This window comes from Ixodes scapularis, unplaced genomic scaffold (assembly GCF_016920785.2).
Source record: "Ixodes scapularis isolate PalLabHiFi unplaced genomic scaffold, ASM1692078v2 ptg000324l_1___fragment_1__unscaffolded, whole genome shotgun sequence".
NCBI classification, from domain to species: domain Eukaryota; kingdom Metazoa; phylum Arthropoda; class Arachnida; order Ixodida; family Ixodidae; genus Ixodes; species Ixodes scapularis.
The window spans coordinates 380,710-391,375 of record NW_024609966.1 but is presented as its reverse complement, the minus strand read 5'-3'; the positions used below and the strand labels follow the sequence as shown (position 1 = coordinate 391,375).

At 45.8% G+C, this 10,666-nt stretch overlaps 1 pseudogene; it reads right to left on the bottom strand.

Annotated features, from left to right (window-relative positions):
- Nucleotides 1–1,645: 1,645 nt before the first annotated feature.
- On the bottom strand, nt 1,646–8,173 carry LOC115308690 (annotated as a pseudogene).
- Between the last annotated feature and the right edge of the window lie 2,493 nt (nt 8,174–10,666).

Here is a 10,666-nt window from a genome sequence, read left to right as displayed (position 1 = left end):
CATATAGGAAGACCCCATGTCAAATATTACGGTCTAATTCCGTCTATTTATTTAATAAACTGGCCAGCGAACCTTCAAGCGAGCCAAGTCGCCTAAATCTGCCAACTCTAGCGTGCGGCGCGAGGCGCAATCATCAGCGCAGTCAATGCCACGGAGTTGGACCGGCCAACGTTGAACCACTACGTCAGAGGCATGCATACGTCATTCTACGTTTTGCTTGTTTTTACTTTTCAGAGCGAAATTTAACGATGACGTCATGAGTTTCTCCTCCCGGTGTTGGCTGACCGGGCGTTCACGTGATCACCGCTGCCCTGCGCGCTTACGGTCTGTTTCTCCGCTCCCCTTCTCCTCTTTCGTCTTCTCCCCTTCTCCCTCTCCCCCGGGCCATCACCGTCCACGCCATGCGAAGCGACCTGCCCACGTCCAAAAAAAAAAAAAGGACCTGCCCGCGTCGCGTGTCCTGTTTCTCGCTCCCTCCCGAACGTCACAAGACCACGTGGTTCGACGTGAGGTGCCCATGACTGTGACGACCCGAGACCAATGTTGCCTGACGCAACCGAAGTTTCGGTTTCGGTATCTGCTGATGTTTAAATTAGGATTACACAAATATTATTCCACATTTCGCGAATCCGAAGACGTAGAGTTGTTGAGTATTACTTTGTGAATGTGAATCACATGGAAGCCTAAATTTTTCGAAATTGAGCGGAGTTGCCCTTTAACAAGATCTAAAACCCCCTCCGCTCCCCCCCCCCCCCCCCCCACACACACACACACACTGGCGAACGCCCAAATCATTAAACGTCTTCAAACGAATTCTATGCTTGTGTCCGCATTGTGAAGGTGCAACGACCACGAAGAGGGAGCCAGTTTTTCTTCAATACTTGTGCAAATGTGAAATATAGGTTGGAAGTAGTTCATTGTTATGGGCGCTAAAGATGTGTCTTCACAGAATAAAGTAATCGGAAAAGTAACGATTACTTCTTTAAGTAATGTCCAATTACTTTTGCCGTCGAGTAATCAAGTAATCTAATCGAATACTTTTTATCCAAGTGTAATAGTAATTGTAATCGATTACTTTTTTTTAGTAACGTGTACAAGACTGCCTGGAAGGCCTTGACTTTGTTCAAAGGGTGCAACCTGATCCGGTGATCCCTGTCCTGGTGCCACACTTGAAAGCTGCAAGAACCAATTTTTGTCAAAGGCTGACCAAAGGAATCGTCTTCTGCCGGGCAGAAAACCCGTTACCAGTCTCCTTTTCCCCTTTGCCTCCCTCGCTCTTCTACCCTCCACTCCCCAAAGGAGCGGGTCTCTGAGCTACTCCCCGCTGAGGAGAAGGGTTCCCTTCTCTCCCCAAAGGAGAGCAGAAATCTTTATTCTTCTTTATTCAGAGATTATCCCGCCGTGCCCGAGGGCGTTACAGCAGGGGGGTTACAATGCTGAAAAAAAACACATCTTCATTCTCACTGCACACTTGCAGCTCCGACAGCCCATTCCACTCTCGTATTGTTAAAAAAAAACGATCTGGCGTACAGGAGGGCTGTTTCCTCCTTTTTAGTTGTTTGTCGGTCTTTAAGAAAAGATCCAAAGGACAAGAATCAAACTCGATACCTGGAAGCCTTGACTTCGTTCAAAAAGTGGAACCTGATCAGGTGAGCCCTGTCCTGTTGCTACACCTGCAAGCAGCAAGAACAAATACGGTTAAGGAAAGATCCAAAGAGCATAAATTTAACTGTATACCTGGAAGCCTTGACTTTGTTCAAGGGGTGGAACCTGGTCCGGTGAGTCCTGTCCTGCTGCCACATCGGGAAGCTGCAAGAACAAATTCGGTTAAGAAAGATTCAACAGAACTTGAAAATCCATACCTGGAAGCCTTGACTTTGTTCAAAGGGTGGGACATGATCCGGTGAGCTTTGTCCTACGGCAACATCTGGAAGCTGCAAGAACAAATTTGGTTAAAGGGCAACTCCGCTCAATTTTGAAAAATGTAGGCTTACATGTGATTTCATTTCGCAAAGCCTTACTAAACAGCTCTACGTCTTCGGATTCGCGAAATGTGGAATATTATTTGTGTAATCCTAATATAAACATCCGCTGATACCGAAACTGAAACTTCGGTTGCGTCAGGCAACATTGCTCTCGTGTTGTCAGAGTCATGCCCACGTCACGTCAAACCACGTGGTCTTGTACGTTTGGGGGGGGGGGGCGGCGAGGGACAGGACACGCGACGCGGGCAGGTCGCTTCGCATGGCGTGTACGGTGATGGCCCGGGGGAGAGGGGAGGGGAGAAGACGAAAGAGGAGGGGGGAGCGGAGAAACAGACCGATAAGCGCGCAGGGCAGCGCAAACTAGCGCATCCGCGTTACGGTGGTCACGTGGACGCCGTTCAGCCAACACCGGGAGGAGAAACTCATGACGTCATCTTTCAATTTCGCTCTGAGAAGTAAAAAAAAGAAGTGAGAATGACGTAGTCATGCCTCTGACGTAGTGGCTCAACGTTTGCCGCTCCAACTCCGTCGCATTGACTGCGCTGACGATTGCGCCTCACGTCGCACGCTAGAGTTGGCAGATTTCGGCGACTTGGCTCATTCAAAAGGTTGCTGGCCAGTTTATTAAATATATAGACAGAATTATATTGTAATATTTGACATGGGGTCTTCCTATAGGATACTGAAGAGGGCTACATAGTTTTCTAAATATCAAAAATGAAACGGAGTTGCCCTTTAGGACATGACCGAAATAACAGGAAATGGACGCTATACCTGGAAGCCTTGACGTGGTTCAATGAACAGAACCTGGTCACGCGAGTTCTAAAAAAAGATACAAAGAACAGAAATTGGGAATCCATACCTGGAAGCCTTGACTTTGTTCAAAGGGTGGAACCTGATCCAGTGAGCTTTGTCCTGCTGCCACATCGGGACTGCTAGGTCGGCGGCTTGCTTGCGAGCGCAGCGGCAGGAGTCCTTACGCAGGGAGACTGAAAGAAAAAAAAGGGGATTAATGGCAACCAAGGAAAAGAGCGAAGGTCTTAGTACCCTGGAGTCCTGGCAAAACTGGAGGGTCGGTGGCGTACTGGCGAGCGAAGCAGCAGGTGTCCTCAGGCCGGGGGCTGAAAGAAAAGGGGATTAACGGCGACCAAGGAAAAGAGTTAAGGTCTCAGTACCTGGGAATCTTGGTGGGACTGGTGGATCGGCGGCATGCTCACAGGCCCTGCTGCTGTTCTTGCACCTAGCGTCAAAATTAAAAAAAAGGCAGATTAAGAAGGATCAGGGGTAAAGGTGAGAAATTATTTACCATGTTGCTAGTCGGGCATGACATAGCATGTGGGATGTGCCTGCTCCTGCTGCTTTGTTGTTGCAGGTCACTCTCTTTTGGAGATTCTCCCGGTTTGTGCATGCCAGGCTCCCGAGTGAAGTCCTCATCACTTTCACTACAGTCGCTATTCCAGAGCTTCACCGTCTTGTTTGCCATCCACATCGTTTTTAGTTTCTTTTTAAATCCATTTGGCGCGTCAACTCCTCAGACCCACGTTCTGCGATCAGATCACCAATGTCCTTCAAAAGACAAAAAGCATGATTATATTTAGCTCCTCTCGATGCTGTGCTGTAGTCGAGATCTTTGAGCCATGTGCGTTGAAGCTGCACTGTGCCCTGATCGCTGGCTTGGGCAGGAAGGTATGGCTACGATGCTCTCAGCCACCTGGAGCTGGTTGCACTTACAACATCTATGTCACGTCTTGTCTGCTATGATACGAGAATCATGTGGCGACATACCACTCCCATTGTTGCAAATGTTCGGCAGGTGCAGCTTGTCAGTGAGTATGACGCTACGTAGTGACCTCTCTGTGTCGTGACGGCATAGTTTTCATTGAAGTCAGAAATAGAAGCTTCGGGCATGATGTTTGCCTTCTGTTCTTCGCAGACGACTTTCCCAGTTGCAAATGGTGTCAAAAGTGAAGAACACTGTTGAATGAGGTCTGTGTTGCTCTTGTAGGGAAAGAATGATGAGCTGGCATAGAGGGCATGCAGATGTTCAGACTCAACAATCTTGATGCTGTGCAGCTTCAGCATGGACTTCAGAGCGACGTGGAGTTTGTCACTGACCTTGAGAACTGCTTTCAGTTTCGAGTTGAGGCATTTCACCCGGTTTGTAGTGTTATTCCAGATGTTGAAATGCTGGTCGCAGCGGTAGCGGACCCACATGTTTTGCATCTTGTGCCAGTCTGGAGTAGTACCTGAGAGCTGGAAGATTTCGAGAATTATACCTGTTTTGAAGCCGGGAAAGTCTCCACTTGACATAACATCTTTCCGCCCGATAGCGCTATCTTCGTGCATATGTAAAGTAATGGAAAGGATGATACTAGGACGCTTGGAATGGTTCTTAGAGGAACGGAACATTTATCCTGAAAGCATGTCTGGCTTCCGACGTGGAAGGAATTCCGTTGATGGTGTAATAGATCTTGTTTCATCCGTCGAGCAAGCCAAAAAAGAAAAACGAATTACATCAGCTGTCTTCTTTGACGTCAAAGGTGCATTTGACAATGTTATGCACGAGGCAATACACGCTGCTGTACGTGATATTGGTATAAAAGGACGACTTCTCGCGTGGATATTAAGTTACTTGAATGGCCGCCTTATCTATATGTCAACTACAGAAGGAAATACTACAATGCACAGTGTCACTCGCGGAGTCCCTCAGGGTGGCGTCTTAAGTCCCGTCCTATTCAACATATGTCTTATCAAACTAGCACAAAAGATTCCAAAGTCTACAAAAACATCGTTCTACGCAGATGATATATGTATTTGGACATCCTCCATCTCACAACACTTTAATCGTATCCGTCTGCAGAAAGCAATTATCATCATATCTTCTTACCTAAAAGAACGAGGACTTACAGTTTCACCAGAAAAAACAGCGGCAATGGCCTTTACGAGGCGCGACACGGACAAGTACCGGCTATATATTGATGGCCTTGCTATCCCTTACGTCCGAAAACATACCTTCTTAGGAATAGTAATTGATCGATCCCTAAGTTGGTCTCCTCATGTAAAACGTCTGAAAGCAAAATTAGTCACCATAGTACACATACTCAAATTTATTAGTGGCACCAGGTGGGGTTCCTCCGTCCCCTCCCTTAAAAGACTTTACAACGCTTTATTCGTGGGACTCTTGCGTTATAGTCTGCCAGTGTTGTACAACATCTCACGTTCTAGCATGAAGCAGCTTGAATCTGTGCAAGCTCAGGCCCTTCGCGCATGCCTCGGACTTCCTTCATGCACATCTAACACAGGAAGCGTTGCAGAAGCCAGAGCGTTCTCCATCGCTATTCTTAGGACACAGGAAATATTATGTACACACCTGCGACAAAGCACGCGCCATAAGGCACATCATCTCGCCACTCTTGGTAGCACTAGAAAGGCTTCAAGCTTCGCGCAGGTTTTGAACATTCTCAGTAGTGAGCTTCCTGATGGATTCGAACCTTTAGAGACATTTTCATTCCCTCCGTGGTTACGCTCGGACCTTGAAATTTATATTGATGTTCCAGGAATTACCTCAAGAAAAGAATGCGCACTAACAACTCTTAAGCAGCATGCTCTTACCATAATCCAGGAACGCCATTCTAAACGACGACATATCTTTACTGACGGATCCACTGCGTCAGACAGCACAGGCATAGGAATATCTGTTCCGTCGATGAACTTCACACTTGAGGCACAGCTTAGTCATGCAACGTCCTCCACAGCTGCAGAGCTAGTTGCGATTCGCGAAGCCTTGAGGCTAATAATTGAACAAGTTCCAGCCAGCTGGACGATATTCACTGATTCTAGAGCGGCGCTGCAAAGCATGATAAACCCAAACGTAAAAAGCGCGAACATCCAAATAGTACGGAAAATACAGCACCTTCACAATGAGACAATCATGACTGGACACACAGTTCTCTTCCAATGGATACCAAGCCATTGTGGAGTCGCCGGAAATGAATCAGCAGACATTGCTGCCAAAAACGGAAGAAAATCAGATTCCATCATACGTATTCCATACTCAAAGGCAGACGCTAGGCGATTGGCAAATCGTATCGGAAGCGCCATCCGTTCTTCCCTCTGGTCTTGCCCAAACTATCACTACAAGCGGCTCCATGAAATTGACCCTCAACTTCAGTTTCGTGTACCGCGAGGACTTGGACGGCGTGAGCAGTCCACACTTCACCGAATACGCCTGCGTGTTGCTTTCACCAAGAAGTATCTTCACATGATCGGCAGAGCATCATCCCCACTCTGCCAACAGTGCTCATCACTTGAGGACGAACATCATCTCCTGTGCGAATGCAGATTGTACGAGAAGGAACGTGCTACCATGGCTCAGGCATTGCATCTATCCGGACAACCATTATCCCTGCAGCGACTCCTTGGCCCTTGGCAAACTTATGGAGAAGCTGAGGTTGCAACAAATGCGCTGACCAAGTATCTAAAAGAAACCCGGCTGGACAGGACACTTTAGAGACAAAGAGGAAAAAACCGACCACGCCAATCATTTTTTTTTTTTCTTTTTTTTTTTTACACCTTCTGTCCCTTTTGTACTTGCGATTGACGCATACGCTCCTCCACTTTTGCGTTTAAGGTCAATTTTTTTTTTTTTTTTTTTATGTTTAGTTAATTTATGTGTGCGTGAATGTTTTCATGAGTACTCTTTCTTTCTGTTCTTCTTTTCTTCCTCTCGATTCTTTATTTCCCCTTCCCTTTCCCCAGTACGAAGTAGCAAACCGGCATCATACAGCTAGGTTAACATCTTCGTCTTTCAATAAACCATTTCTCTCTCTCTCTTGTGCCAGTTCTTCTCGAAGTATGCTTTAAAGCCTTCACTAGCAGTTTGGTCAAGCTCTGCCTTCAGAACGTCGTAGGCCTCTTCATTCGGTGCATAAATCATCTTGACCAACATACTGTTCAGCCTGTCCTTGTCAGCATCATCCTTGCTGATGGTCACAGCTCTTTTCAGTGCTTTCTTTAGGTGAAACTCACAAAGCTGAACAACAGCATCTGACGAGAAGTTGTTTCGGATAGCCCTAATCTCTTTGAAGTCCTCGTCGACGATGACACATTTGGTCTTCTCAACTCCTTGGAGGCCAACAAACGTTTGCATCATAGAGTCCATGTGTGCACGATCTTCACTGCTGACGAAGCAGTATGCAACGACTTGGCTGGATCCATTTCCATCAATAACCATGAAGACAAAGAGAGCCATCTTTAAGTTGTTGGTCCGGTATGTGCCGTCTAGAAGCAGCACGCCAGGAAATTTCTTGTAGAACTCAGCCATCATGCTGGTCTGGATAAGGAGAAGCTCCATCTCATTTAAGCCATTCGTGCCCAGAGTACAGCTGCTGTGGGGTCCTGCCGAAACAGCTCCTTGATCTCCTCCCCCAGTTGCTCGAAGTCTAGCTTCTTGTTCCCTTTCAGTCGTGCCACCACATTTTCTACGTCCTTTGCAGTGAGTGGCTTCCCTGTCTTGCTTTGCAGGAAGTTTCTCAAAAGAGAGGGGTTCACCTGCAGCTCGGTTACAGGCTCTTGCACAAGCTGCTTTTCCTCAGTGGTGAGGCGGCGATTCTGTGGATAGTGCCGGTATACTGCCTCACTCACCTCGTGGCCAGTATGTTGGAGGCAGACGTCGACCACCACAAGCTTCTGCATTTCTTTGCTGGCCTTTCACTTGATGTATGTTGTGCAGTCCACCTTCGCTGTCCTAGAAGAACAAAATGTTGATTATCAAATGAGCCACTCAATAACAAGTTCGCTGTCCTAGAAGAACAAAATGTTGATTATCAAATAAGCGACTCAATAACAAGTGGGTTGTACTATAATACCATAAAACACTCAACTTCTATTATATTCCCTTTGTCTTTAACAGCTTTTTTGCTAATGACTGATAATAAACGGTAATTTTTCTAGATAAATATGTGGAATAATATAATAATATTTTAATAACTTCCGTGGAAATGGTAATAAAAAAACTAATTTTCATCTTCTGAATACTTTCCAAGCAAAACTAAACCTGCATAGCCAAGACATCTTTCTTTTTCTTGTTTGTTCAGAAGTAGTTAAAATTTGAGCCTTATAACAATCAGTGGCATCTTTTGTGATTGTCTTGTGCACGAAATGTGAAAAGGATGTTTGTCTTACTTCATTTAGATGCTCTGAAATTATTTGCTAATCTCAGAAATAATGATACATCCCATAATTAGGGATCCATGTATTCTCAAGTTATTTTTGGGTAAATTCAGAGTGTTTTTCTGACTTTAATTTTAATAAAAAATACAGCACTTAGTTTTTTTTAAATTTCCAATTACTGTAAACAGCTTAATTTTTGCTGTGATTGAATTTTAGAAACATTTTGCAGGCACAAAACTTTCCATTTCAGAGTGGTATGCTGGAAGTATATTTTTTACCATGAGGTAATATATTAGTATAAAAAAAAAAAATTTCACCACACTGTTCAAGTCGTGAAAGTTAGGCCTTCACATGACTCATGCAGTTTACACTATCTGAAATTCAGATTTTAATTGTTATATCCTCAATTTTGACTAAAAATAAATAACAATAAAGAAAGACGAAGCCACTGAAAATTTTTGTTTTCTTTGTCTGTTTTGGCAATTTACAGTTCTCCAACAAATGTCCTCCTTGAAGTTTCCACAAAAACATGTCGTAGTTACCAGTGGCGTAGCTAGGGGGGAGGCTTATAGGGCTTACAAAGCTCCAAAACCCAGCCGACCCTATAACATACACGTGCATTTTGACCCCCCTCCCCACTCATGGGCGTCCAAGCCACCTCAGCCAACACCTTCCAGATAAGAAAGCCTAAGTGCTGAATTTTCCTGCCTCAAGGAAAACCTTAGGCCAGCGATTGGACACAACTGTGGCATTAGCGTTCGGCTATGAGTCGTATTTTCAGTGATTGGACACGAGTTCCAGCTGAACGCTGACGTTATAGTCGGGTCCAATCGCTGGCCTACGGTGGTCTTCTTTAGTGACGCAGGGAAATTCAGCACTTAGGCTTCTTTATCTAGGAGGTGTTGCCTCAGCCCCAGCCCCCCAAATATATTTCTGGATACACCACTATACTCCGCGACAACTTTTCTTGGCAATGCAGTGGAAGGTACGTCCCGCGTCCCCTCTCCCATTTTGAGTATACGAAGGCTCTCCTCCTCTCCCCGGAAATGGGGGAGGAGGAGAGCCTTCGTACACTCAAAGTGGGAGAGAGGACGCGGGACGTACCTTCCACTGCATTGCCAAGAAAAGTTGTCGCGGAGTATAGTAGTCACGCAGGCTGAAGAAGGTGTTATAGGAACATTAGTCGCCCCACCCTCCATTGAAATCTATGGGTTCATTGCTTCCACTGTAATAAATACACTGCTCCTCCTCCTTCGAAAAGGGCCAAATCGTATGGTCTACTACCGGCGGCCCGGCGCATTTACCAGACTAATGTGAAGTACTACGCAGTTCTTTATTTTGTCATTGTGATATAAAAAAATCGGGTTTTTCGGAGAGATACAAACTTCCAAAAACATTTGTGGCGAGTGTTTCTCATGTTTTTTTTTGTATTTATCCCAAGTAAATACGTGAGCCTACCCCAAATGTAGCGACATCCAAACTCGTAACAAAAAAAAAAAATGAAACACCGAAACCAACATCTAAATAAACTTCATGATTTTATACAAAACCACTAGCAGTTTTGGGGATTTTGTTTGTCACCCCCAGGCAGAGGGGAGGAAGGGGGGGGGGGGCAAATTAAATTGGTCAACATAACAGGTGTAGGCTGTAATTACTGTCCAAGCACCTACTACAGCCCACATACTAGGATGGCACTCGTCGCACCTTTTTTCACTGGGTTGTGTTCAGAAAGGCACTCAACGTTGGGAGATGCCTTGTTGGCAGATTGAGAGATCATCTATAGACCGACACGCGGTGCGGCTCTCTTTACCAACACGGCCGGAAGGCCGCGCATGCGCAGCAGCTATATGGGCAAAAGCGGACAGGCTCTCCATGTTTTCGCCATTGCGTTCTATGGTGTGCGCTTGTTGTTGACGTTGTAGAGTCGCTTCTAGCTTTATTTGTGCGTCGTGTTTTCTGCCAACGTATTCTGTATGTTATGTCCGACTATTTGAGCTCGCTACCCGAGCCTAAACGGCAGCGATATTGAGACAAACTGTGCCTGGACGGCATTGCCTTCGACGATCCGTCGCCGTAAACGAGACCTGGTGCAGTTGCGACGCGTAGTGGCTGCCACCGACGTCGACGGCTCACGTCGTCGCTTATTTAGTTTTTTCGCCAAGCCGTTGACGGCCGACATGGTGCAGAGGCGTACAAGTCTCTCGAGGCCTACGATTACTTCGAGCCGGTTTCTGCAGTGCCGCGGGATCAGCAGACTTTTGTCTGCTGAAGTGCATTTAATAATTAATTAAATACACACTGCGTCTCCGAGTCAAGGTATATTTTTCATACCCTCATGACCACAAGCCATGACAATTGCGGTAACACTTTGTCCGTTCTGCAGTCTTGGCGGTAACACGTTACAAGTAACGTCGTTACCGGTAACGCGTTACTTTTTTAGCAAGGTAGTAACGTACTTGTTAATTTTTCAAAAAAAGTAACTTGTAACGTACTTACGTTACCCATTTCAA